The sequence below is a fragment of the Oncorhynchus mykiss genome, chromosome 8 (genome assembly GCF_057628025.1).
Source record: "Oncorhynchus mykiss isolate SJ-2025 chromosome 8, ASM5762802v1, whole genome shotgun sequence".
Lineage (NCBI taxonomy): Eukaryota > Metazoa > Chordata > Actinopteri > Salmoniformes > Salmonidae > Oncorhynchus > Oncorhynchus mykiss.
Window position 1 is genome coordinate 54,166,771 of NC_143029.1, and position 27,147 is coordinate 54,193,917.

The 27,147-nt window shown below is 40.7% G+C and overlaps 16 non-coding genes across 16 annotated transcripts; all 16 read right to left on the reverse strand.

Moving 5' to 3' along the window:
- Nucleotides 1–727: 727 nt before the first annotated feature.
- trnav-cac (transfer RNA valine (anticodon CAC)) lies at nt 728–800 on the reverse strand. The gene has a single exon. It is a non-coding gene; the product is annotated as a tRNA-Val (tRNA).
- A 1,435-nt stretch (nt 801–2,235) lies between these two features.
- trnav-cac (transfer RNA valine (anticodon CAC)) lies at nt 2,236–2,308 on the reverse strand. Its single transcript has one exon. It is a non-coding gene; the product is annotated as a tRNA-Val (tRNA).
- Nucleotides 2,309–5,251: 2,943 nt separating this feature from the next.
- trnav-cac (transfer RNA valine (anticodon CAC)) lies at nt 5,252–5,324 on the reverse strand. The gene has a single exon. It is a non-coding gene; the product is annotated as a tRNA-Val (tRNA).
- A 1,435-nt stretch (nt 5,325–6,759) lies between these two features.
- On the reverse strand, nt 6,760–6,832 carry trnav-cac (transfer RNA valine (anticodon CAC)). Its single transcript has one exon. It is a non-coding gene; the product is annotated as a tRNA-Val (tRNA).
- A 1,435-nt stretch (nt 6,833–8,267) lies between these two features.
- trnav-cac (transfer RNA valine (anticodon CAC)) lies at nt 8,268–8,340 on the reverse strand. The gene has a single exon. It is a non-coding gene; the product is annotated as a tRNA-Val (tRNA).
- A 1,435-nt stretch (nt 8,341–9,775) lies between these two features.
- Nucleotides 9,776–9,848, reverse strand: trnav-cac (transfer RNA valine (anticodon CAC)). Its single transcript has one exon. It is a non-coding gene; the product is annotated as a tRNA-Val (tRNA).
- A 1,435-nt stretch (nt 9,849–11,283) lies between these two features.
- Nucleotides 11,284–11,356, reverse strand: trnav-cac (transfer RNA valine (anticodon CAC)). The gene has a single exon. It is a non-coding gene; the product is annotated as a tRNA-Val (tRNA).
- A 1,435-nt stretch (nt 11,357–12,791) lies between these two features.
- On the reverse strand, nt 12,792–12,864 carry trnav-cac (transfer RNA valine (anticodon CAC)). The gene has a single exon. It is a non-coding gene; the product is annotated as a tRNA-Val (tRNA).
- Nucleotides 12,865–14,299: 1,435 nt separating this feature from the next.
- Nucleotides 14,300–14,372, reverse strand: trnav-cac (transfer RNA valine (anticodon CAC)). Its single transcript has one exon. It is a non-coding gene; the product is annotated as a tRNA-Val (tRNA).
- Nucleotides 14,373–15,807: 1,435 nt separating this feature from the next.
- Nucleotides 15,808–15,880, reverse strand: trnav-cac (transfer RNA valine (anticodon CAC)). Its single transcript has one exon. It is a non-coding gene; the product is annotated as a tRNA-Val (tRNA).
- Nucleotides 15,881–17,315: 1,435 nt separating this feature from the next.
- Nucleotides 17,316–17,388, reverse strand: trnav-cac (transfer RNA valine (anticodon CAC)). Its single transcript has one exon. It is a non-coding gene; the product is annotated as a tRNA-Val (tRNA).
- A 1,435-nt stretch (nt 17,389–18,823) lies between these two features.
- On the reverse strand, nt 18,824–18,896 carry trnav-cac (transfer RNA valine (anticodon CAC)). Its single transcript has one exon. It is a non-coding gene; the product is annotated as a tRNA-Val (tRNA).
- Nucleotides 18,897–20,331: 1,435 nt separating this feature from the next.
- On the reverse strand, nt 20,332–20,404 carry trnav-cac (transfer RNA valine (anticodon CAC)). The gene has a single exon. It is a non-coding gene; the product is annotated as a tRNA-Val (tRNA).
- A 1,435-nt stretch (nt 20,405–21,839) lies between these two features.
- On the reverse strand, nt 21,840–21,912 carry trnav-cac (transfer RNA valine (anticodon CAC)). The gene has a single exon. It is a non-coding gene; the product is annotated as a tRNA-Val (tRNA).
- Nucleotides 21,913–23,347: 1,435 nt separating this feature from the next.
- Nucleotides 23,348–23,420, reverse strand: trnav-cac (transfer RNA valine (anticodon CAC)). Its single transcript has one exon. It is a non-coding gene; the product is annotated as a tRNA-Val (tRNA).
- A 1,435-nt stretch (nt 23,421–24,855) lies between these two features.
- On the reverse strand, nt 24,856–24,928 carry trnav-cac (transfer RNA valine (anticodon CAC)). The gene has a single exon. It is a non-coding gene; the product is annotated as a tRNA-Val (tRNA).
- Between the last annotated feature and the right edge of the window lie 2,219 nt (nt 24,929–27,147).

Here is a 27,147-nt window from a genome sequence, read left to right on the forward strand (position 1 = left end):
TATTTTTAAAATATTTTTTTCATTAATAAAAACTATATGCTATCGCTTTGTCATTATGTGGTATTGTGTGTAGATAGATTTTATTTTATTTCATCCTTTTTAGTATAAGGCTGTAACGTAACAAAATGTGGAAAAAAGTAAGGGGTCTGAAAACTTTCCGAATGCACTGTACCTATGCAGGCTAGCTTCTTTTCCTTTGCTAGCCAGCCAACTAAATCTATCACACAATCACATCAAGCAGCTGAAATGACAGAAAACAATCTACATTTTTGTTTGTTTTACCTTGGATTATATTGCCATTTCTTTGGATATATCCATTACAATGACCCTGATAAATGAATTTGCCTGGCTCAGAGAAGCTGTCAGTCTGGTCACATTCATACAGATTGCATGGTGGAGGTCCCCAAAAAAACGGCAACATTGATCCACTGGTCGGAGAGGTAGACAGCAAGGTTTAGACAAACCTCAACTGTTTCAAACCAAATGCTAGCCTCTGGGCATTGGGAAATATTGAATATTACAAAATGTTTCCACCCAGTTTTGAACCGGGGACCTTTCGCGTGTGAGGCGAACGTGATAACCACTACACTACAGAAAACGAATGATTGGGAAACTAAGGGTGTGACTGACTTTCGCGTGTGAGGCGAACGTGATAACCAATACACTACTGAAACTAAAGTCTGAATAGCAAATACTGAGAAGTGCGAAGGACCAATCTGTTAAAATGTGTTTCCGCCCGGTCTCGAACCGGGGACCTTTCGCGTGTGAGGCGAACGTGATAACCACTACACTACGGAAACCGAATGATTGGAAAACTAAGGGTGTGGCTGACTTTGGCTGGGTGGGACATTTATCGCTCTCAGAACCTAATGAAATCAGAAATTACTTAGTCAATTAATTAAACAATAAGGCTTGAGAAGCCGGGAATTATTGTGTGCAGCGGCTCTTGGAAGAGGCTTGGTGGTTCAAAACTTCTTCCATTTAAGAGTGATGGAAGCCACTGTGTTCTTGGGTACCTTCAATGCTGCAGAAATGACCAATCATTTGAATTTACCACAGGTGGACTCCAATCAAGTTGAAGAAACATCTCAAGGATGATCAATGGAAACAGGATGGACCTGAGCTCAATTTCCAGCCTCATAGCAAAGGGTCTGAAAACTTACGTAAATAAGGTATTTTTAAAATATTTAATGGGTATTATGGCTCTTTCTGTGGAACTCAATTTGGGATATTATGTGAGGTAGACATGAGAAGCCGGGAATTATCGTGTGCAGCCGGAACTTGGAAGAGGCTTGGTGGTTCCAAACTTCTTCTATTTAAGAGTGATGGAAGCCACTGTGTTCTTGGGTACCTTCAATGCTGCAGAAATGACCAATCATTTGAATTTACCACAGGTGGACTCCAATCAAGTTGAAGAAACATCTCAAGGATGATCAATGGAAACAGGATGGACCTGAGCTCAATTTCCAGTCTCATAGCAAAGGGTCTGAAAATGTATGTAAATAAGGTATTTTTAAAATATTTTTTTCATTAATAAAAACTATATGCTATCGCTTTGTCATTATGTGGTATTGTGTGTAGATAGATTTTATTTTATTTCATCCTTTTTAGTATAAGGCTGTAACGTAACAAAATGTGGAAAAAAGTAAGGGGTCTGAAAACTTTCCGAATGCACTGTACCTATGCAGGCTAGCTTCTTTTCCTTTGCTAGCCAGCCAACTAAATCTATCACACAATCACATCAAGCAGCTGAAATGACAGAAAACTATCTACATTTTTGTTTGTTTTACCTTGGATTATATTGCCATTTCTTTGGATATATCCATTACAATGACCCTGATAAATGAATTTGCCTGGCTCAGAGAAGCTGTCAGTCTGGTCACATTCATACAGATCGCATGGTGGAGGTCCCCAAAAAAACGGCAACATTGATCCACTGGTCGGAGAGGTAGACAGCAAGGTTTAGACAAACCTCAACTGTTTCAAACCAAATGCTAGCCTCTGGGCATTGGGAAATATTGAATATTACAAAATGTTTCCACCCGGTTTCGAACCGGGGACCTTTCGCGTGTGAGGCGAACGTGATAACCACTACACTACGGAAACCGAATGATTGGGAAACTATGGGTGTGACTGACTTTCGCGTGTGAGGCGAACGTGATAACCAATACACTACTGAAACTAAAGTCTGAATAGCAAATACTGAGAAGTGCGAAGGACCAATCTGTTAAAATGTGTTTCCGCCCGGTCTCGAACCGGGGACCTTTCGCGTGTGAGGCGAACGTGATAACCACTACACTACGGAAACCGAATGATTGGAAAACTAAGGGTGTGGCTGACTTTGGCTGGGTGGGACATTTATCGCTCTCAGAACCTAATGAAATCAGAAATTACTTAGTCAATTAATTAAACAATAAGGCTTGAGAAGCCGGGAATTATTGTGTGCAGCGGCTCTTGGAAGAGGCTTGGTGGTTCAAAACTTCTTCCATTTAAGAGTGATGGAAGCCACTGTGTTCTTGGGTACCTTCAATGCTGCAGAAATGACCAATCATTTGAATTTACCACAGGTGGACTCCAATCAAGTTGAAGAAACATCTCAAGGATGATCAATGGAAACAGGATGGACCTGAGCTCAATTTCCAGCCTCATAGCAAAGGGTCTGAAAACTTACGTAAATAAGGTATTTTTAAAATATTTAATGGGTATTATGGCTCTTTCTGTGGAACTCAATTTGGGATATTATGTGAGGTAGACATGAGAAGCCGGGAATTATCGTGTGCAGCCGGAACTTGGAAGAGGCTTGGTGGTTCCAAACTTCTTCTATTTAAGAGTGATGGAAGCCACTGTGTTCTTGGGTACCTTCAATGCTGCAGAAATGACCAATCATTTGAATTTACCACAGGTGGACTCCAATCAAGTTGAAGAAACATCTCAAGGATGATCAATGGAAACAGGATGGACCTGAGCTCAATTTCCAGTCTCATAGCAAAGGGTCTGAAAATGTATGTAAATAAGGTATTTTTAAAATATTTTTTTCATTAATAAAAACTATATGCTATCGCTTTGTCATTATGTGGTATTGTGTGTAGATAGATTTTATTTTATTTAATCCATTTTAGTATAAGGCTGTAACGTAACAAAATGTGGAATAAAGTAAGGGGTCTGAAAACTTTCCGAATGCACTGTACCTATGCAGGCTAGCTTCTTTTCCTTTGCTAGCCAGCCAACTAAATCTATCACACAATCACATCAAGCAGCTGAAATGACAGAAAACGATCTACATTTTTGTTTGTTTTACCTTGGATTATATTGCCATTTCTTTGGATATATCCATTACAATGACCCTGATAAATGAATTTGCCTGGCTCAGAGAAGCTGTCAGTCTGGTCACATTCATACAGATCGCATGGTGGAGGTCCCCAAAAAAACGGCAACATTGATCCACTGGTCGGAGAGGTAGACAGCAAGGTTTAGACAAACCTCAACTGTTTCAAACCAAATGCTAGCCTCTGGGCATTGGGAAATATTGAATATTACAAAATGTTTCCACCCGGTTTCGAACCGGGGACCTTTCGCGTGTGAGGCAAACGTGATAACCACTACACTACGGAAACCTAATGATTGGAAAACTAAGGGTGTGACTGACTTTCGCGTGTGAGGCGAACGTGATAACCAATACACTACTGAAACTAAATTCTGAATAGCAAATACTGAGAAGTGCGAAGGACCAATCTGTTAAAATGTGTTTCCGCCCGGTCTCGAACCGGGGACCTTTCGCGTGTGAGGAGAACGTGATAACCACTACACTACGGAAACCGAATGATTGGAAAACTAAGGGTGTGACTGACTTTGGCTGGGTGGGACATTTATCGCTCTCAGAACCTAATGAAATCAGAAATTACTTAGTCAATTAATTAAACAATAAGGCTTTAGAAGCCGGGAATTATTGTGTGCAGCGGCTCATGGAAGAGGCTTGGTGGTTCAAAACTTCTTCCATTTAAGAGTGATGGAAGCCACTGTGTTCTTGGGTACCTTCAATGCTTCAGAAATGACCAATCATTTGAATTTACCACAGGTGGACTCCAATCAAGTTGAAGAAACATCTCAAGGATGATCAATGGAAACAGGATGGACCTGAGCTCAATTTCCAGTCTCATAGCAAAGGGTCTGAAAACGTACGTAAATAAGGTATTTTTAAAATATTTAATGGGTATTATGGCTCTTTCTGTGGAACTCAATTTGGGATATTATGTGAGGTAGACATGAGAAGCCGGGAATTATCGTGTGCAGCCGGAACTTGGAAGAGGCTTGGTGGTTCCAAACTTCTTCTATTTAAGAGTGATGGAAGCCACTGTGTTCTTGGGTACCTTCAATGCTGCAGAAATGACCAATCATTTGAATTTACCACAGGTGGACTCCAATCAAGTTGAAGAAACATCTCAAGGATGATCAATGGAAACAGGATGGACCTGAGCTCAATTTCCAGTCTCATAGCAAAGGGTCTGAAAATGTATGTAAATAAGGTATTTTTAAAATATTTTTTTCATTAATAAAAACTATATGCTATCGCTTTGTCATTATGTGGTATTGTGTGTAGATAGATTTTATTTTATTTCATCCATTTTAGTATAAGGCTGTAACGTAACAAAATGTGGAAAAAAGTAAGGGGTCTGAAAACTTTCCGAATGCACTGTACCTATGCAGGCTAGCTTCTTTTCCTTTGCTAGCCAGCCAACTAAATCTATCACACAATCACATCAAGCAGCTGAAATAACAGAAAACAATCTACATTTTTGTTTGTTTTACCTTGGATTATATTGCCATTTCTTTGGATATATCCATTACAATGACCCTGATAAATGAATTTGCCTGGCTCAGAGAAGCTGTCAGTCTGGTCACATTCATACAGATCGCATGGTGGAGGTCCCCAAAAAAACGGCAACATTGATCCACTGGTCGGAGAGGTAGACAGCAAGGTTTAGACAAACCTCAACTGTTTCAAACCAAATGCTAGCCTCTGGGCATTGGGAAATATTGAATATTACAAAATGTTTCCACCCGGTTTCGAACCGGGGACCTTTCACGTGTGAGGCGAGCGTGATAACCACTACACTACGGAAACCGAATGATTGGAAAACTAAGGGTGTGACTGACTTTCGCGTGTGAGGCGAACGTGATAACCAATACACTACTGAAACTAAAGTCTGAATAGCAAATACTGAGAAGTGCGAAGGACCAATCTGTTAAAATGTGTTTCCGCCCGGTCTCGAACCGGGGACCTTTCGCGTGTGAGGCGAACGTGATAACCACTACACTACGGAAACCGAATGATTGGAAAACTAAGGGTGTGACTGACTTTGGCTGGGTGGGACATTTATCGCTCTCAGAACCTAATGAAATCAGAAATTACTTAGTCAATTAATTAAACAATAAGGCTTGAGAAGCCGGGAATTATTGTGTGCAGCGGCTCTTGGAAGAGGCTTGGTGGTTCAAAACTTCTTCCATTTAAGAGTGATGGAAGCCACTGTGTTCTTGGGTACCTTCAATGCTGCAGAAATGACCAATCATTTGAATTTACCACAGGTGGACTCCAATCAAGTTGAAGAAACATCTCAAGGATGATCAATGGAAACAGGATGGACCTGAGCTCAATTTCCAGCCTCATAGCAAAGGGTCTGAAAACTTACGTAAATAAGGTATTTTTAAAATATTTAATGGGTATTATGGCTCTTTCTGTGGAACTCAATTTGGGATATTATGTGAGGTAGACATGAGAAGCCGGGAATTATCGTGTGCAGCCGGAACTTGGAAGAGGCTTGGTGGTTCCAAACTTCTTCTATTTAAGAGTGATGGAAGCCACTGTGTTCTTGGGTACCTTCAATGCTGCAGAAATGACCAATCATTTGAATTTACCACAGGTGGACTCCAATCAAGTTGAAGAAACATCTCAAGGATGATCAATGGAAACAGGATGGACCTGAGCTCAATTTCCAGTCTCATAGCAAAGGGCCTGAAAATGTATGTAAATAAGGTATTTTTAAAATATTTTTTTCATTAATAAAAACTATATGCTATCGCTTTGTCATTATGTGGTATTGTGTGTAGATAGATTTTATTTTATTTCATCCATTTTAGTATAAGGCTGTAACGTAACAAAATGTGGAAAAAAGTAAGGGGTCTGAAAACTTTCCGAATGCACTGTACCTATGCAGGCTAGCTTCTTTTCCTTTGCTAGCCAGCCAACTAAATCTATCACACAATCACATCAAGCAGCTGAAATGACAGAAAACGATCTACATTTTTGTTTGTTTTACCTTGGATTATATTGCCATTTCTTTGGATATATCCATTACAATGACCCTGATAAATGAATTTGCCTGGCTCAGAGAAGCTGTCAGTCTGGTCACATTCATACAGATCGCATGGTGGAGGTCCCCAAAAAAACGGCAACATTGATCCACTGGTCGGAGAGGTAGACAGCAAGGTTTAGACAAACCTCAACTGTTTCAAACCAAATGCTAGCCTCTGGGCATTGGGAAATATTGAATATTACAAAATGTTTCCACCCGGTTTCGAACCGGGGACCTTTCGCGTGTGAGGCGAACGTGATAACCACTACACTACGGAAACCGAATGATTGGGAAACTATGGGTGTGACTGACTTTCGCGTGTGAGGCGAACGTGATAACCAATACACTACTGAAACTAAAGTCTGAATAGCAAATACTGAGAAGTGCGAAGGACCAATCTGTTAAAATGTGTTTCCGCCCGGTCTCGAACCGGGGACCTTTCGCGTGTGAGGCGAACGTGATAACCACTACACTACGGAAACCGAATGATTGGAAAACTAAGGGTGTGGCTGACTTTGGCTGGGTGGGACATTTATCGCTCTCAGAACCTAATGAAATCAGAAATTACTTAGTCAATTAATTAAACAATAAGGCTTGAGAAGCCGGGAATTATTGTGTGCAGCGGCTCTTGGAAGAGGCTTGGTGGTTCAAAACTTCTTCCATTTAAGAGTGATGGAAGCCACTGTGTTCTTGGGTACCTTCAATGCTGCAGAAATGACCAATCATTTGAATTTACCACAGGTGGACTCCAATCAAGTTGAAGAAACATCTCAAGGATGATCAATGGAAACAGGATGGACCTGAGCTCAATTTCCAGCCTCATAGCAAAGGGTCTGAAAACTTACGTAAATAAGGTATTTTTAAAATATTTAATGGGTATTATGGCTCTTTCTGTGGAACTCAATTTGGGATATTATGTGAGGTAGACATGAGAAGCCGGGAATTATCGTGTGCAGCCGGAACTTGGAAGAGGCTTGGTGGTTCCAAACTTCTTCTATTTAAGAGTGATGGAAGCCACTGTGTTCTTGGGTACCTTCAATGCTGCAGAAATGACCAATCATTTGAATTTACCACAGGTGGACTCCAATCAAGTTGAAGAAACATCTCAAGGATGATCAATGGAAACAGGATGGACCTGAGCTCAATTTCCAGTCTCATAGCAAAGGGTCTGAAAATGTATGTAAATAAGGTATTTTTAAAATATTTTTTTCATTAATAAAAACTATATGCTATCGCTTTGTCATTATGTGGTATTGTGTGTAGATAGATTTTATTTTATTTCATCCATTTTAGTATAAGGCTGTAACGTAACAAAATGTGGAAAAAAGTAAGGGGTCTGAAAACTTTCCGAATGCACTGTACCTATGCAGGCTAGCTTCTTTTCCTTTGCTAGCCAGCCAACTAAATCTATCACACAATCACATCAAGCAGCTGAAATGACAGAAAACTATCTACATTTTTGTTTGTTTTACCTTGGATTATATTGCCATTTCTTTGGATATATCCATTACAATGACCCTGATAAATGAATTTGCCTGGCTCAGAGAAGCTGTCAGTCTGGTCACATTCATACAGATCGCATGGTGGAGGTCCCCAAAAAAACGGCAACATTGATCCACTGGTCGGAGAGGTAGACAGCAAGGTTTAGACAAACCTCAACTGTTTCAAACCAAATGCTAGCCTCTGGGCATTGGGAAATATTGAATATTACAAAATGTTTCCACCCGGTTTCGAACCGGGGACCTTTCGCGTGTGAGGCGAACGTGATAACCACTACACTACGGAAACCGAATGATTGGGAAACTATGGGTGTGACTGACTTTCGCGTGTGAGGCGAACGTGATAACCAATACACTACTGAAACTAAAGTCTGAATAGCAAATACTGAGAAGTGCGAAGGACCAATCTGTTAAAATGTGTTTCCGCCCGGTCTCGAACCGGGGACCTTTCGCGTGTGAGGCGAACGTGATAACCACTACACTACGGAAACCGAATGATTGGAAAACTAAGGGTGTGGCTGACTTTGGCTGGGTGGGACATTTATCGCTCTCAGAACCTAATGAAATCAGAAATTACTTAGTCAATTAATTAAACAATAAGGCTTGAGAAGCCGGGAATTATTGTGTGCAGCGGCTCTTGGAAGAGGCTTGGTGGTTCAAAACTTCTTCCATTTAAGAGTGATGGAAGCCACTGTGTTCTTGGGTACCTTCAATGCTGCAGAAATGACCAATCATTTGAATTTACCACAGGTGGACTCCAATCAAGTTGAAGAAACATCTCAAGGATGATCAATGGAAACAGGATGGACCTGAGCTCAATTTCCAGCCTCATAGCAAAGGGTCTGAAAACTTACGTAAATAAGGTATTTTTAAAATATTTAATGGGTATTATGGCTCTTTCTGTGGAACTCAATTTGGGATATTATGTGAGGTAGACATGAGAAGCCGGGAATTATCGTGTGCAGCCGGAACTTGGAAGAGGCTTGGTGGTTCCAAACTTCTTCTATTTAAGAGTGATGGAAGCCACTGTGTTCTTGGGTACCTTCAATGCTGCAGAAATGACCAATCATTTGAATTTACCACAGGTGGACTCCAATCAAGTTGAAGAAACATCTCAAGGATGATCAATGGAAACAGGATGGACCTGAGCTCAATTTCCAGTCTCATAGCAAAGGGTCTGAAAATGTATGTAAATAAGGTATTTTTAAAATATTTTTTTCATTAATAAAAACTATATGCTATCGCTTTGTCATTATGTGGTATTGTGTGTAGATAGATTTTATTTTATTTCATCCATTTTAGTATAAGGCTGTAACGTAACAAAATGTGGAAAAAAGTAAGGGGTCTGAAAACTTTCCGAATGCACTGTACCTATGCAGGCTAGCTTCTTTTCCTTTGCTAGCCAGCCAACTAAATCTATCACACAATCACATCAAGCAGCTGAAATGACAGAAAACAATCTACATTTTTGTTTGTTTTACCTTGGATTATATTGCCATTTCTTTGGATATATCCATTACAATGACCCTGATAAATGAATTTGCCTGGCTCAGAGAAGCTGTCAGTCTGGTCACATTCATACAGATCGCATGGTGGAGGTCCCCAAAAAAACGGCAACATTGATCCACTGGTCGGAGAGGTAGACAGCAAGGTTTAGACAAACCTCAACTGTTTCAAACCAAATGCTAGCCTCTGGGCATTGGGAAATATTGAATATTACAAAATGTTTCCACCCGGTTTCGAACCGGGGACCTTTCGCGTGTGAGGCGAACGTGATAACCACTACGCTACGGAAACCGAATGATTGGGAAACTAAGGGTGTGACTGACTTTCGCGTGTGAGGCGAACGTGATAACCAATACACTACTGAAACTAAAGTCTGAATAGCAAATACTGAGAAGTGCGAAGGACCAATCTGTTAAAATGTGTTTCCGCCCGGTCTCGAACCGGGGACCTTTCGCGTGTGAGGCGAACGTGATAACCACTACACTACGGAAACCGAATGATTGGAAAACTAAGGGTGTGGCTGACTTTGGCTGGGTGGGACATTTATCGCTCTCAGAACCTAATGAAATCAGAAATTACTTAGTCAATTAATTAAACAATAAGGCTTGAGAAGCCGGGAATTATTGTGTGCAGCGGCTCTTGGAAGAGGCTTGGTGGTTCAAAACTTCTTCCATTTAAGAGTGATGGAAGCCACTGTGTTCTTGGGTACCTTCAATGCTGCAGAAATGACCAATCATTTGAATTTACCACAGGTGGACTCCAATCAAGTTGAAGAAACATCTCAAGGATGATCAATGGAAACAGGATGGACCTGAGCTCAATTTCCAGCCTCATAGCAAAGAGTCTGAAAACTTACGTAAATAAGGTATTTTTAAAATATTTAATGGGTATTATGGCTCTTTCTGTGGAACTCAATTTGGGATATTATGTGAGGTAGACATGAGAAGCCGGGAATTATCGTGTGCAGCCGGAACTTGGAAGAGGCTTGGTGGTTCCAAACTTCTTCTATTTAAGAGTGATGGAAGCCACTGTGTTCTTGGGTACCTTCAATGCTGCAGAAATGACCAATCATTTGAATTTACCACAGGTGGACTCCAATCAAGTTGAAGAAACATCTCAAGGATGATCAATGGAAACAGGATGGACCTGAGCTCAATTTCCAGTCTCATAGCAAAGGGTCTGAAAATGTATGTAAATAAGGTATTTTTAAAATATTTTTTTCATTAATAAAAACTATATGCTATCGCTTTGTCATTATGTGGTATTGTGTGTAGATAGATTTTATTTTATTTCATCCATTTTAGTATAAGGCTGTAACGTAACAAAATGTGGAAAAAAGTAAGGGGTCTGAAAACTTTCCGAATGCACTGTACCTATGCAGGCTAGCTTCTTTTCCTTTGCTAGCCAGCCAACTAAATCTATCACACAATCACATCAAGCAGCTGAAATGACAGAAAACGATCTACATTTTTGTTTGTTTTACCTTGGATTATATTGCCATTTCTTTGGATATATCCATTACAATGACCCTGATAAATGAATTTGCCTGGCTCAGAGAAGCTGTCAGTCTGGTCACATTCATACAGATCGCATGGTGGAGGTCCCCAAAAAAACGGCAACATTGATCCACTGGTCGGAGAGGTAGACAGCAAGGTTTAGACAAACCTCAACTGTTTCAAACCAAATGCTAGCCTCTGGGCATTGGGAAATATTGAATATTACAAAATGTTTCCACCCGGTTTCGAACCGGGGACCTTTCGCGTGTGAGGCGAACGTGATAACCACTACACTACGGAAACCGAATGATTGGGAAACTATGGGTGTGACTGACTTTCGCGTGTGAGGCGAACGTGATAACCAATACACTACTGAAACTAAAGTCTGAATAGCAAATACTGAGAAGTGCGAAGGACCAATCTGTTAAAATGTGTTTCCGCCCGGTCTCGAACCGGGGACCTTTCGCGTGTGAGGCGAACGTGATAACCACTACACTACGGAAACCGAATGATTGGAAAACTAAGGGTGTGGCTGACTTTGGCTGGGTGGGACATTTATCGCTCTCAGAACCTAATGAAATCAGAAATTACTTAGTCAATTAATTAAACAATAAGGCTTGAGAAGCCGGGAATTATTGTGTGCAGCGGCTCTTGGAAGAGGCTTGGTGGTTCAAAACTTCTTCCATTTAAGAGTGATGGAAGCCACTGTGTTCTTGGGTACCTTCAATGCTGCAGAAATGACCAATCATTTGAATTTACCACAGGTGGACTCCAATCAAGTTGAAGAAACATCTCAAGGATGATCAATGGAAACAGGATGGACCTGAGCTCAATTTCCAGCCTCATAGCAAAGGGTCTGAAAACTTACGTAAATAAGGTATTTTTAAAATATTTAATGGGTATTATGGCTCTTTCTGTGGAACTCAATTTGGGATATTATGTGAGGTAGACATGAGAAGCCGGGAATTATCGTGTGCAGCCGGAACTTGGAAGAGGCTTGGTGGTTCCAAACTTCTTCTATTTAAGAGTGATGGAAGCCACTGTGTTCTTGGGTACCTTCAATGCTGCAGAAATGACCAATCATTTGAATTTACCACAGGTGGACTCCAATCAAGTTGAAGAAACATCTCAAGGATGATCAATGGAAACAGGATGGACCTGAGCTCAATTTCCAGTCTCATAGCAAAGGGTCTGAAAATGTATGTAAATAAGGTATTTTTAAAATATTTTTTTCATTAATAAAAACTATATGCTATCGCTTTGTCATTATGTGGTATTGTGTGTAGATAGATTTTATTTTATTTCATCCATTTTAGTATAAGGCTGTAACGTAACAAAATGTGGAAAAAAGTAAGGGGTCTGAAAACTTTCCGAATGCACTGTACCTATGCAGGCTAGCTTCTTTTCCTTTGCTAGCCAGCCAACTAAATCTATCACACAATCACATCAAGCAGCTGAAATGACAGAAAACTATCTACATTTTTGTTTGTTTTACCTTGGATTATATTGCCATTTCTTTGGATATATCCATTACAATGACCCTGATAAATGAATTTGCCTGGCTCAGAGAAGCTGTCAGTCTGGTCACATTCATACAGATCGCATGGTGGAGGTCCCCAAAAAAACGGCAACATTGATCCACTGGTCGGAGAGGTAGACAGCAAGGTTTAGACAAACCTCAACTGTTTCAAACCAAATGCTAGCCTCTGGGCATTGGGAAATATTGAATATTACAAAATGTTTCCACCCGGTTTCGAACCGGGGACCTTTCGCGTGTGAGGCGAACGTGATAACCACTACACTACGGAAACCGAATGATTGGGAAACTATGGGTGTGACTGACTTTCGCGTGTGAGGCGAACGTGATAACCAATACACTACTGAAACTAAAGTCTGAATAGCAAATACTGAGAAGTGTGAAGGACCAATCTGTTAAAATGTGTTTCCGCCCGGTCTCGAACCGGGGACCTTTCGCGTGTGAGGCGAACGTGATAACCACTACACTACGGAAACCGAATGATTGGAAAACTAAGGGTGTGGCTGACTTTGGCTGGGTGGGACATTTATCGCTCTCAGAACCTAATGAAATCAGAAATTACTTAGTCAATTAATTAAACAATAAGGCTTGAGAAGCCGGGAATTATTGTGTGCAGCGGCTCTTGGAAGAGGCTTGGTGGTTCAAAACTTCTTCCATTTAAGAGTGATGGAAGCCACTGTGTTCTTGGGTACCTTCAATGCTGCAGAAATGACCAATCATTTGAATTTACCACAGGTGGACTCCAATCAAGTTGAAGAAACATCTCAAGGATGATCAATGGAAACAGGATGGACCTGAGCTCAATTTCCAGCCTCATAGCAAAGGGTCTGAAAACTTACGTAAATAAGGTATTTTTAAAATATTTAATGGGTATTATGGCTCTTTCTGTGGAACTCAATTTGGGATATTATGTGAGGTAGACATGAGAAGCCGGGAATTATCGTGTGCAGCCGGAACTTGGAAGAGGCTTGGTGGTTCCAAACTTCTTCTATTTAAGAGTGATGGAAGCCACTGTGTTCTTGGGTACCTTCAATGCTGCAGAAATGACCAATCATTTGAATTTACCACAGGTGGACTCCAATCAAGTTGAAGAAACATCTCAAGGATGATCAATGGAAACAGGATGGACCTGAGCTCAATTTCCAGTCTCATAGCAAAGGGTCTGAAAATGTATGTAAATAAGGTATTTTTAAAATATTTTTTTCATTAATAAAAACTATATGCTATCGCTTTGTCATTATGTGGTATTGTGTGTAGATAGATTTTATTTTATTTCATCCATTTTAGTATAAGGCTGTAACGTAACAAAATGTGGAAAAAAGTAAGGGGTCTGAAAACTTTCCGAATGCACTGTACCTATGCAGGCTAGCTTCTTTTCCTTTGCTAGCCAGCCAACTAAATCTATCACACAATCACATCAAGCAGCTGAAATGACAGAAAACAATCTACATTTTTGTTTGTTTTACCTTGGATTATATTGCCATTTCTTTGGATATATCCATTACAATGACCCTGATAAATGAATTTGCCTGGCTCAGAGAAGCTGTCAGTCTGGTCACATTCATACAGATCGCATGGTGGAGGTCCCCAAAAAAACGGCAACATTGATCCACTGGTCGGAGAGGTAGACAGCAAGGTTTAGACAAACCTCAACTGTTTCAAACCAAATGCTAGCCTCTGGGCATTGGGAAATATTGAATATTACAAAATGTTTCCACCCGGTTTCGAACCGGGGACCTTTCGCGTGTGAGGCGAACGTGATAACCACTACGCTACGGAAACCGAATGATTGGGAAACTAAGGGTGTGACTGACTTTCGCGTGTGAGGCGAACGTGATAACCAATACACTACTGAAACTAAAGTCTGAATAGCAAATACTGAGAAGTGCGAAGGACCAATCTGTTAAAATGTGTTTCCGCCCGGTCTCGAACCGGGGACCTTTCGCGTGTGAGGCGAACGTGATAACCACTACACTACGGAAACCGAATGATTGGAAAACTAAGGGTGTGGCTGACTTTGGCTGGGTGGGACATTTATCGCTCTCAGAACCTAATGAAATCAGAAATTACTTAGTCAATTAATTAAACAATAAGGCTTGAGAAGCCGGGAATTATTGTGTGCAGCGGCTCTTGGAAGAGGCTTGGTGGTTCAAAACTTCTTCCATTTAAGAGTGATGGAAGCCACTGTGTTCTTGGGTACCTTCAATGCTGCAGAAATGACCAATCATTTGAATTTACCACAGGTGGACTCCAATCAAGTTGAAGAAACATCTCAAGGATGATCAATGGAAACAGGATGGACCTGAGCTCAATTTCCAGCCTCATAGCAAAGAGTCTGAAAACTTACGTAAATAAGGTATTTTTAAAATATTTAATGGGTATTATGGCTCTTTCTGTGGAACTCAATTTGGGATATTATGTGAGGTAGACATGAGAAGCCGGGAATTATCGTGTGCAGCCGGAACTTGGAAGAGGCTTGGTGGTTCCAAACTTCTTCTATTTAAGAGTGATGGAAGCCACTGTGTTCTTGGGTACCTTCAATGCTGCAGAAATGACCAATCATTTGAATTTACCACAGGTGGACTCCAATCAAGTTGAAGAAACATCTCAAGGATGATCAATGGAAACAGGATGGACCTGAGCTCAATTTCCAGTCTCATAGCAAAGGGTCTGAAAATGTATGTAAATAAGGTATTTTTAAAATATTTTTTTCATTAATAAAAACTATATGCTATCGCTTTGTCATTATGTGGTATTGTGTGTAGATAGATTTTATTTTATTTCATCCATTTTAGTATAAGGCTGTAACGTAACAAAATGTGGAAAAAAGTAAGGGGTCTGAAAACTTTCCGAATGCACTGTACCTATGCAGGCTAGCTTCTTTTCCTTTGCTAGCCAGCCAACTAAATCTATCACACAATCACATCAAGCAGCTGAAATGACAGAAAACTATCTACATTTTTGTTTGTTTTACCTTGGATTATATTGCCATTTCTTTGGATATATCCATTACAATGACCCTGATAAATGAATTTGCCTGGCTCAGAGAAGCTGTCAGTCTGGTCACATTCATACAGATCGCATGGTGGAGGTCCCCAAAAAAACGGCAACATTGATCCACTGGTCGGAGAGGTAGACAGCAAGGTTTAGACAAACCTCAACTGTTTCAAACCAAATGCTAGCCTCTGGGCATTGGGAAATATTGAATATTACAAAATGTTTCCACCCGGTTTCGAACCGGGGACCTTTCGCGTGTGAGGCGAACGTGATAACCACTACACTACGGAAACCGAATGATTGGGAAACTATGGGTGTGACTGACTTTCGCGTGTGAGGCGAACGTGATAACCAATACACTACTGAAACTAAAGTCTGAATAGCAAATACTGAGAAGTGCGAAGGACCAATCTGTTAAAATGTGTTTCCGCCCGGTCTCGAACCGGGGACCTTTCGCGTGTGAGGCGAACGTGATAACCACTACACTACGGAAACCGAATGATTGGAAAACTAAGGGTGTGGCTGACTTTGGCTGGGTGGGACATTTATCGCTCTCAGAACCTAATGAAATCAGAAATTACTTAGTCAATTAATTAAACAATAAGGCTTGAGAAGCCGGGAATTATTGTGTGCAGCGGCTCTTGGAAGAGGCTTGGTGGTTCAAAACTTCTTCCATTTAAGAGTGATGGAAGCCACTGTGTTCTTGGGTACCTTCAATGCTGCAGAAATGACCAATCATTTGAATTTACCACAGGTGGACTCCAATCAAGTTGAAGAAACATCTCAAGGATGATCAATGGAAACAGGATGGACCTGAGCTCAATTTCCAGCCTCATAGCAAAGGGTCTGAAAACTTACGTAAATAAGGTATTTTTAAAATATTTAATGGGTATTATGGCTCTTTCTGTGGAACTCAATTTGGGATATTATGTGAGGTAGACATGAGAAGCCGGGAATTATCGTGTGCAGCCGGAACTTGGAAGAGGCTTGGTGGTTCCAAACTTCTTCTATTTAAGAGTGATGGAAGCCACTGTGTTCTTGGGTACCTTCAATGCTGCAGAAATGACCAATCATTTGAATTTACCACAGGTGGACTCCAATCAAGTTGAAGAAACATCTCAAGGATGATCAATGGAAACAGGATGGACCTGAGCTCAATTTCCAGTCTCATAGCAAAGGGTCTGAAAATGTATGTAAATAAGGTATTTTTAAAATATTTTTTTCATTAATAAAAACTATATGCTATCGCTTTGTCATTATGTGGTATTGTGTGTAGATAGATTTTATTTTATTTCATCCATTTTAGTATAAGGCTGTAACGTAACAAAATGTGGAAAAAAGTAAGGGGTCTGAAAACTTTCCGAATGCACTGTACCTATGCAGGCTAGCTTCTTTTCCTTTGCTAGCCAGCCAACTAAATCTATCACACAATCACATCAAGCAGCTGAAATGACAGAAAACTATCTACATTTTTGTTTGTTTTACCTTGGATTATATTGCCATTTCTTTGGATATATCCATTACAATGACCCTGATAAATGAATTTGCCTGGCTCAGAGAAGCTGTCAGTCTGGTCACATTCATACAGATCGCATGGTGGAGGTCCCCAAAAAAACGGCAACATTGATCCACTGGTCGGAGAGGTAGACAGCAAGGTTTAGACAAACCTCAACTGTTTCAAACCAAATGCTAGCCTCTGGGCATTGGGAAATATTGAATATTACAAAATGTTTCCACCCGGTTTCGAACCGGGGACCTTTCGCGTGTGAGGCGAACGTGATAACCACTACACTACGGAAACCGAATGATTGGGAAACTATGGGTGTGACTGACTTTCGCGTGTGAGGCGAACGTGATAACCAATACACTACTGAAACTAAAGTCTGAATAGCAAATACTGAGAAGTGCGAAGGACCAATCTGTTAAAATGTGTTTCCGCCCGGTCTCGAACCGGGGACCTTTCGCGTGTGAGGCGAACGTGATAACCACTACACTACGGAAACCGAATGATTGGAAAACTAAGGGTGTGGCTGACTTTGGCTGGGTGGGACATTTATCGCTCTCAGAACCTAATGAAATCAGAAATTACTTAGTCAATTAATTAAACAATAAGGCTTGAGAAGCCGGGAATTATTGTGTGCAGCGGCTCTTGGAAGAGGCTTGGTGGTTCAAAACTTCTTCCATTTAAGAGTGATGGAAGCCACTGTGTTCTTGGGTACCTTCAATGCTGCAGAAATGACCAATCATTTGAATTTACCACAGGTGGACTCCAATCAAGTTGAAGAAACATCTCAAGGATGATCAATGGAAACAGGATGGACCTGAGCTCAATTTCCAGCCTCATAGCAAAGGGTCTGAAAACTTACGTAAATAAGGTATTTTTAAAATATTTAATGGGTATTATGGCTCTTTCTGTGGAACTCAATTTGGGATATTATGTGAGGTAGACATGAGAAGCCGGGAATTATCGTGTGCAGCCGGAACTTGGAAGAGGCTTGGTGGTTCCAAACTTCTTCTATTTAAGAGTGATGGAAGCCACTGTGTTCTTGGGTACCTTCAATGCTGCAGAAATGACCAATCATTTGAATTTACCACAGGTGGACTCCAATCAAGTTGAAGAAACATCTCAAGGATGATCAATGGAAACAGGATGGACCTGAGCTCAATTTCCAGTCTCATAGCAAAGGGTCTGAAAATGTATGTAAATAAGGTATTTTTAAAATATTTTTTTCATTAATAAAAACTATATGCTATCGCTTTGTCATTATGTGGTATTGTGTGTAGATAGATTTTATTTTATTTCATCCATTTTAGTATAAGGCTGTAACGTAACAAAATGTGGAAAAAAGTAAGGGGTCTGAAAACTTTCCGAATGCACTGTACCTATGCAGGCTAGCTTCTTTTCCTTTGCTAGCCAGCCAACTAAATCTATCACACAATCACATCAAGCAGCTGAAATGACAGAAAACAATCTACATTTTTGTTTGTTTTACCTTGGATTATATTGCCATTTCTTTGGATATATCCATTACAATGACCCTGATAAATGAATTTGCCTGGCTCAGAGAAGCTGTCAGTCTGGTCACATTCATACAGATCGCATGGTGGAGGTCCCCAAAAAAACGGCAACATTGATCCACTGGTCGGAGAGGTAGACAGCAAGGTTTAGACAAACCTCAACTGTTTCAAACCAAATGCTAGCCTCTGGGCATTGGGAAATATTGAATATTACAAAATGTTTCCACCCGGTTTCGAACCGGGGACCTTTCGCGTGTGAGGCGAACGTGATAACCACTACACTACGGAAACCGAATGATTGGGAAACTAAGGGTGTGACTGACTTTCGCGTGTGAGGCGAACGTGATAACCAATACACTACTGAAACTAAAGTCTGAATAGCAAATACTGAGAAGTGCGAAGGACCAATCTGTTAAAATGTGTTTCCGCCCGGTCTCGAACCGGGGACCTTTCGCGTGTGAGGCGAACGTGATAACCACTACACTACGGAAACCGAATGATTGGAAAACTAAGGGTGTGGCTGACTTTGGCTGGGTGGGACATTTATCGCTCTCAGAACCTAATGAAATCAGAAATTACTTAGTCAATTAATTAAACAATAAGGCTTGAGAAGCCGGGAATTATTGTGTGCAGCGGCTCTTGGAAGAGGCTTGGTGGTTCAAAACTTCTTCCATTTAAGAGTGATGGAAGCCACTGTGTTCTTGGGTACCTTCAATGCTGCAGAAATGACCAATCATTTGAATTTACCACAGGTGGACTCCAATCAAGTTGAAGAAACATCTCAAGGATGATCAATGGAAACAGGATGGACCTGAGCTCAATTTCCAGCCTCATAGCAAAGGGTCTGAAAACTTACGTAAATAAGGTATTTTTAAAATATTTAATGGGTATTATGGCTCTTTCTGTGGAACTCAATTTGGGATATTATGTGAGGTAGACATGAGAAGCCGGGAATTATCGTGTGCAGCCGGAACTTGGAAGAGGCTTGGTGGTTCCAAACTTCTTCTATTTAAGAGTGATGGAAGCCACTGTGTTCTTGGGTACCTTCAATGCTGCAGAAATGACCAATCATTTGAATTTACCACAGGTGGACTCCAATCAAGTTGAAGAAACATCTCAAGGATGATCAATGGAAACAGGATGGACCTGAGCTCAATTTCCAGTCTCATAGCAAAGGGTCTGAAAATGTATGTAAATAAGGTATTTTTAAAATATTTTTTTCATTAATAAAAACTATATGCTATCGCTTTGTCATTATGTGGTATTGTGTGTAGATAGATTTTATTTTATTTCATCCATTTTAGTATAAGGCTGTAACGTAACAAAATGTGGAAAAAAGTAAGGGGTCTGAAAACTTTCCGAATGCACTGTACCTATGCAGGCTAGCTTCTTTTCCTTTGCTAGCCAGCCAACTAAATCTATCACACAATCACATCAAGCAGCTGAAATGACAGAAAACGATCTACATTTTTGTTTGTTTTACCTTGGATTATATTGCCATTTCTTTGGATATATCCATTACAATGACCCTGATAAATGAATTTGCCTGGCTCAGAGAAGCTGTCAGTCTGGTCACATTCATACAGATCGCATGGTGGAGGTCCCCAAAAAAACGGCAACATTGATCCACTGGTCGGAGAGGTAGACAGCAAGGTTTAGACAAACCTCAACTGTTTCAAACCAAATGCTAGCCTCTGGGCATTGGGAAATATTGAATATTACAAAATGTTTCCACCCGGTTTCGAACCGGGGACCTTTCGCGTGTGAGGCGAACGTGATAACCACTACACTACGGAAACCGAATGATTGGGAAACTATGGGTGTGACTGACTTTCGCGTGTGAGGCGAACGTGATAACCAATACACTACTGAAACTAAAGTCTGAATAGCAAATACTGAGAAGTGCGAAGGACCAATCTGTTAAAATGTGTTTCCGCCCGGTCTCGAACCGGGGACCTTTCGCGTGTGAGGCGAACGTGATAACCACTACACTACGGAAACCGAATGATTGGAAAACTAAGGGTGTGGCTGACTTTGGCTGGGTGGGACATTTATCGCTCTCAGAACCTAATGAAATCAGAAATTACTTAGTCAATTAATTAAACAATAAGGCTTGAGAAGCCGGGAATTATTGTGTGCAGCGGCTCTTGGAAGAGGCTTGGTGGTTCAAAACTTCTTCCATTTAAGAGTGATGGAAGCCACTGTGTTCTTGGGTACCTTCAATGCTGCAGAAATGACCAATCATTTGAATTTACCACAGGTGGACTCCAATCAAGTTGAAGAAACATCTCAAGGATGATCAATGGAAACAGGATGGACCTGAGCTCAATTTCCAGCCTCATAGCAAAGGGTCTGAAAACTTACGTAAATAAGGTATTTTTAAAATATTTAATGGGTATTATGGCTCTTTCTGTGGAACTCAATTTGGGATATTATGTGAGGTAGACATGAGAAGCCGGGAATTATCGTGTGCAGCCGGAACTTGGAAGAGGCTTGGTGGTTCCAAACTTCTTCTATTTAAGAGTGATGGAAGCCACTGTGTTCTTGGGTACCTTCAATGCTGCAGAAATGACCAATCATTTGAATTTACCACAGGTGGACTCCAATCAAGTTGAAGAAACATCTCAAGGATGATCAATGGAAACAGGATGGACCTGAGCTCAATTTCCAGTCTCATAGCAAAGGGTCTGAAAATGTATGTAAATAAGGTATTTTTAAAATATTTTTTTCATTAATAAAAACTATATGCTATCGCTTTGTCATTATGTGGTATTGTGTGTAGATAGATTTTATTTTATTTCATCCATTTTAGTATAAGGCTGTAACGTAACAAAATGTGGAAAAAAGTAAGGGGTCTGAAAACTTTCCGAATGCACTGTACCTATGCAGGCTAGCTTCTTTTCCTTTGCTAGCCAGCCAACTAAATCTATCACACAATCACATCAAGCAGCTGAAATGACAGAAAACAATCTACATTTTTGTTTGTTTTACCTTGGATTATATTGCCATTTCTTTGGATATATCCATTACAATGACCCTGATAAATGAATTTGCCTGGCTCAGAGAAGCTGTCAGTCTGGTCACATTCATACAGATCGCATGGTGGAGGTCCCCAAAAAAACGGCAACATTGATCCACTGGTCGGAGAGGTAGACAGCAAGGTTTAGACAAACCTCAACTGTTTCAAACCAAATGCTAGCCTCTGGGCATTGGGAAATATTGAATATTACAAAATGTTTCCACCCGGTTTCGAACCGGGGACCTTTCGCGTGTGAGGCGAACGTGATAACCACTACACTACGGAAACCGAATGATTGGGAAACTAAGGGTGTGACTGACTTTCGCGTGTGAGGCGAACGTGATAACCAATACACTACTGAAACTAAAGTCTGAATAGCAAATACTGAGAAGTGCGAAGGACCAATCTGTTAAAATGTGTTTCCGCCCGGTCTCGAACCGGGGACCTTTCGCGTGTGAGGCGAACGTGATAACCACTACACTACGGAAACCGAATGATTGGAAAACTAAGGGTGTGGCTGACTTTGGCTGGGTGGGACATTTATCGCTCTCAGAACCTAATGAAATCAGAAATTACTTAGTCAATTAATTAAACAATAAGGCTTGAGAAGCCGGGAATTATTGTGTGCAGCGGCTCTTGGAAGAGGCTTGGTGGTTCAAAACTTCTTCCATTTAAGAGTGATGGAAGCCACTGTGTTCTTGGGTACCTTCAATGCTGCAGAAATGACCAATCATTTGAATTTACCACAGGTGGACTCCAATCAAGTTGAAGAAACATCTCAAGGATGATCAATGGAAACAGGATGGACCTGAGCTCAATTTCCAGCCTCATAGCAAAGGGTCTGAAAACTTACGTAAATAAGGTATTTTTAAAATATTTAATGGGTATTATGGCTCTTTCTGTGGAACTCAATTTGGGATATTATGTGAGGTAGACATGAGAAGCCGGGAATTATCGTGTGCAGCCGGAACTTGGAAGAGGCTTGGTGGTTCCAAACTTCTTCTATTTAAGAGTGATGGAAGCCACTGTGTTCTTGGGTACCTTCAATGCTGCAGAAATGACCAATCATTTGAATTTACCACAGGTGGACTCCAATCAAGTTGAAGAAACATCTCAAGGATGATCAATGGAAACAGGATGGACCTGAGCTCAATTTCCAGTCTCATAGCAAAGGGTCTGAAAATGTATGTAAATAAGGTATTTTTAAAATATTTTTTTCATTAATAAAAACTATATGCTATCGCTTTGTCATTATGTGGTATTGTGTGTAGATAGATTTTATTTTATTTCATCCATTTTAGTATAAGGCTGTAACGTAACAAAATGTGGAAAAAAGTAAGGGGTCTGAAAACTTTCCGAATGCACTGTACCTATGCAGGCTAGCTTCTTTTCCTTTGCTAGCCAGCCAACTAAATCTATCACACAATCACATCAAGCAGCTGAAATGACAGAAAACTATCTACATTTTTGTTTGTTTTACCTTGGATTATATTGCCATTTCTTTGGATATATCCATTACAATGACCCTGATAAATGAATTTGCCTGGCTCAGAGAAGCTGTCAGTCTGGTCACATTCATACAGATCGCATGGTGGAGGTCCCCAAAAAAACGGCAACATTGATCCACTGGTCGGAGAGGTAGACAGCAAGGTTTAGACAAACCTCAACTGTTTCAAACCAAATGCTAGCCTCTGGGCATTGGGAAATATTGAATATTACAAAATGTTTCCACCCGGTTTCGAACCGGGGACCTTTCGCGTGTGAGGCGAACGTGATAACCACTACACTACGGAAACCGAATGATTGGGAAACTATGGGTGTGACTGACTTTCGCGTGTGAGGCGAACGTGATAACCAATACACTACTGAAACTAAAGTCTGAATAGCAAATACTGAGAAGTGCGAAGGACCAATCTGTTAAAATGTGTTTCCGCCCGGTCTCGAACCGGGGACCTTTCGCGTGTGAGGCGAACGTGATAACCACTACACTACGGAAACCGAATGATTGGAAAACTAAGGGTGTGGCTGACTTTGGCTGGGTGGGACATTTATCGCTCTCAGAACCTAATGAAATCAGAAATTACTTAGTCAATTAATTAAACAATAAGGCTTGAGAAGCCGGGAATTATTGTGTGCAGCGGCTCTTGGAAGAGGCTTGGTGGTTCAAAACTTCTTCCATTTAAGAGTGATGGAAGCCACTGTGTTCTTGGGTACCTTCAATGCTGCAGAAATGACCAATCATTTGAATTTACCACAGGTGGACTCCAATCAAGTTGAAGAAACATCTCAAGGATGATCAATGGAAACAGGATGGACCTGAGCTCAATTTCCAGCCTCATAGCAAAGGGTCTGAAAACTTACGTAAATAAGGTATTTTTAAAATATTTAATGGGTATTATGGCTCTTTCTGTGGAACTCAATTTGGGATATTATGTGAGGTAGACATGAGAAGCCGGGAATTATCGTGTGCAGCCGGAACTTGGAAGAGGCTTGGTGGTTCCAAACTTCTTCTATTTAAGAGTGATGGAAGCCACTGTGTTCTTGGGTACCTTCAATGCTGCAGAAATGACCAATCATTTGAATTTACCACAGGTGGACTCCAATCAAGTTGAAGAAACATCTCAAGGATGATCAATGGAAACAGGATGGACCTGAGCTCAATTTCCAGTCTCATAGCAAAGGGTCTGAAAATGTATGTAAATAAGGTATTTTTAAAATATTTTTTTCATTAATAAAAACTATATGCTATCGCTTTGTCATTATGTGGTATTGTGTGTAGATAGATTTTATTTTATTTCATCCATTTTAGTATAAGGCTGTAACGTAACAAAATGTGGAAAAAAGTAAGGGGTCTGAAAACTTTCCGAATGCACTGTACCTATGCAGGCTAGCTTCTTTTCCTTTGCTAGCCAGCCAACTAAATCTATCACACAATCACATCAAGCAGCTGAAATGACAGAAAACAATCTACATTTTTGTTTGTTTTACCTTGGATTATATTGCCATTTCTTTGGATATATCCATTACAATGACCCTGATAAATGAATTTGCCTGGCTCAGAGAAGCTGTCAGTCTGGTCACATTCATACAGATCGCATGGTGGAGGTCCCCAAAAAAACGGCAACATTGATCCACTGGTCGGAGAGGTAGACAGCAAGGTTTAGACAAACCTCAACTGTTTCAAACCAAATGCTAGCCTCTGGGCATTGGGAAATATTGAATATTACAAAATGTTTCCACCCGGTTTCGAACCGGGGACCTTTCGCGTGTGAGGCGAACGTGATAACCACTACACTACGGAAACCGAATGATTGGGAAACTAAGGGTGTGACTGACTTTCGCGTGTGAGGCGAACGTGATAACCAATACACTACTGAAACTAAAGTCTGAATAGCAAATACTGAGAAGTGCGAAGGACCAATCTGTTAAAATGTGTTTCCGCCCGGTCTCGAACCGGGGACCTTTCGCGTGTGAGGCGAACGTGATAACCACTACACTACGGAAACCGAATGATTGGAAAACTAAGGGTGTGGCTGACTTTGGCTGGGTGGGACATTTATCGCTCTCAGAACCTAATGAAATCAGAAATTACTTAGTCAATTAATTAAACAATAAGGCTTGAGAAGCCGGGAATTATTGTGTGCAGCGGCTCTTGGAAGAGGCTTGGTGGTTCAAAACTTCTTCCATTTAAGAGTGATGGAAGCCACTGTGTTCTTGGGTACCTTCAATGCTGCAGAAATGACCAATCATTTGAATTTACCACAGGTGGACTCCAATCAAGTTGAAGAAACATCTCAAGGATGATCAATGGAAACAGGATGGACCTGAGCTCAATTTCCAGCCTCATAGCAAAGGGTCTGAAAACTTACGTAAATAAGGTATTTTTAAAATATTTAATGGGTATTATGGCTCTTTCTGTGGAACTCAATTTGGGATATTATGTGAGGTAGACATGAGAAGCCGGGAATTATCGTGTGCAGCCGGAACTTGGAAGAGGCTTGGTGGTTCCAAACTTCTTCTATTTAAGAGTGATGGAAGCCACTGTGTTCTTGGGTACCTTCAATGCTGCAGAAATGACCAATCATTTGAATTTACCACAGGTGGACTCCAATCAAGTTGAAGAAACATCTCAAGGATGATCAATGGAAACAGGATGGACCTGAGCTCAATTTCCAGTCTCATAGCAAAGGGTCTGAAAATGTATGTAAATAAGGTATTTTTAAAATATTTTTTTCATTAATAAAAACTATATGCTATCGCTTTGTCATTATGTGGTATTGTGTGTAGATAGATTTTATTTTATTTCATCCATTTTAGTATAAGGCTGTAACGTAACAAAATGTGGAAAAAAGTAAGGGGTCTGAAAACTTTCCGAATGCACTGTACCTATGCAGGCTAGCTTCTTTTCCTTTGCTAGCCAGCCAACTAAATCTATCACACAATCACATCAAGCAGCTGAAATGACAGAAAACGATCTACATTTTTGTTTGTTTTACCTTGGATTATATTGCCATTTCTTTGGATATATCCATTACAATGACCCTGATAAATGAATTTGCCTGGCTCAGAGAAGCTGTCAGTCTGGTCACATTCATACAGATCGCATGGTGGAGGTCCCCAAAAAAACAGCAACATTGATCCACTGGTCGGAGAGGTAGACAGCAAGGTTTAGACAAACCTCAACTGTTTTAAACCAAATGCTAGCCTCTGGGCATTGGGAAATATTGAATATTACAAAATGTTCCCACCCGGTTTCGAACCGGGGACCTTTCGCGTGTGAGGCAAACGTGATAACCACTACACTACAGAAACCGAATGATTGGAAAACTAAGGGTGTGACTGACTTTCGCGTGTGAGGCGAACGTGATAACCAATACACTACTGAAACTAAAGTCTGAATAGCAAATACTGAGAAGTGCGAAGGACCAATCTGTTAAAATGTGTTTCCGCCCGGTCTCGAACCGGGGACCTTTCGCGTGTGAGGCGAACGTGATAACCACTACACTACAGACACCGAATGATTGGAAAACTAAGGGTGTGACTGACTTAGGCTGGGTGGGACATTTATCGCTCTCAGAACCTAATGAAATCAGAAATTACTTAGTCAATTAATTAAACAATAAGGCTTGAGAAGCCGGGAATTATTGTGTGCAGCGGCTCTTGGAAGAGGCTTGGTGGTTCAAAACTTCTTCCATTTAAGAGTGATGGAAGCCACTGTGTTCTTGGGTACCTTCAATGCTGCAGAAATGACCAATCATTTGAATTTACCACAGGTGGACTCCAATCAAGTTGAAGAAACATCTCAAGGATGATCAATGGAAACAGGATGGACCTGAGCTCAATTTCCAGCCTCATAGCAAAGGGTCTGAAAACTTACGTAAATAAGGTATTTTTAAAATATTTAATGGGTATTATGGCTCTTTCTGTGGAACTCAATTTGGGATATTATGTGAGGTAGACATGAGAAGCCGGGAATTATCGTGTGCAGCCGGAACTTGGAAGAGGCTTGGTGGTTCCAAACTTCTTCTATTTAAGAGTGATGGAAGCCACTGTGTTCTTGGGTACCTTCAATGCTGCAGAAATGACCAATCATTTGAATTTACCACAGGTGGACTCCAATCAAGTTGAAGAAACATCTCAAGGATGATCAATGGAAACAGGATGGACCTGAGCTCAATTTCCAGTCTCATAGCAAAGGGTCTGAAAATGTATGTAAATAAGGTAT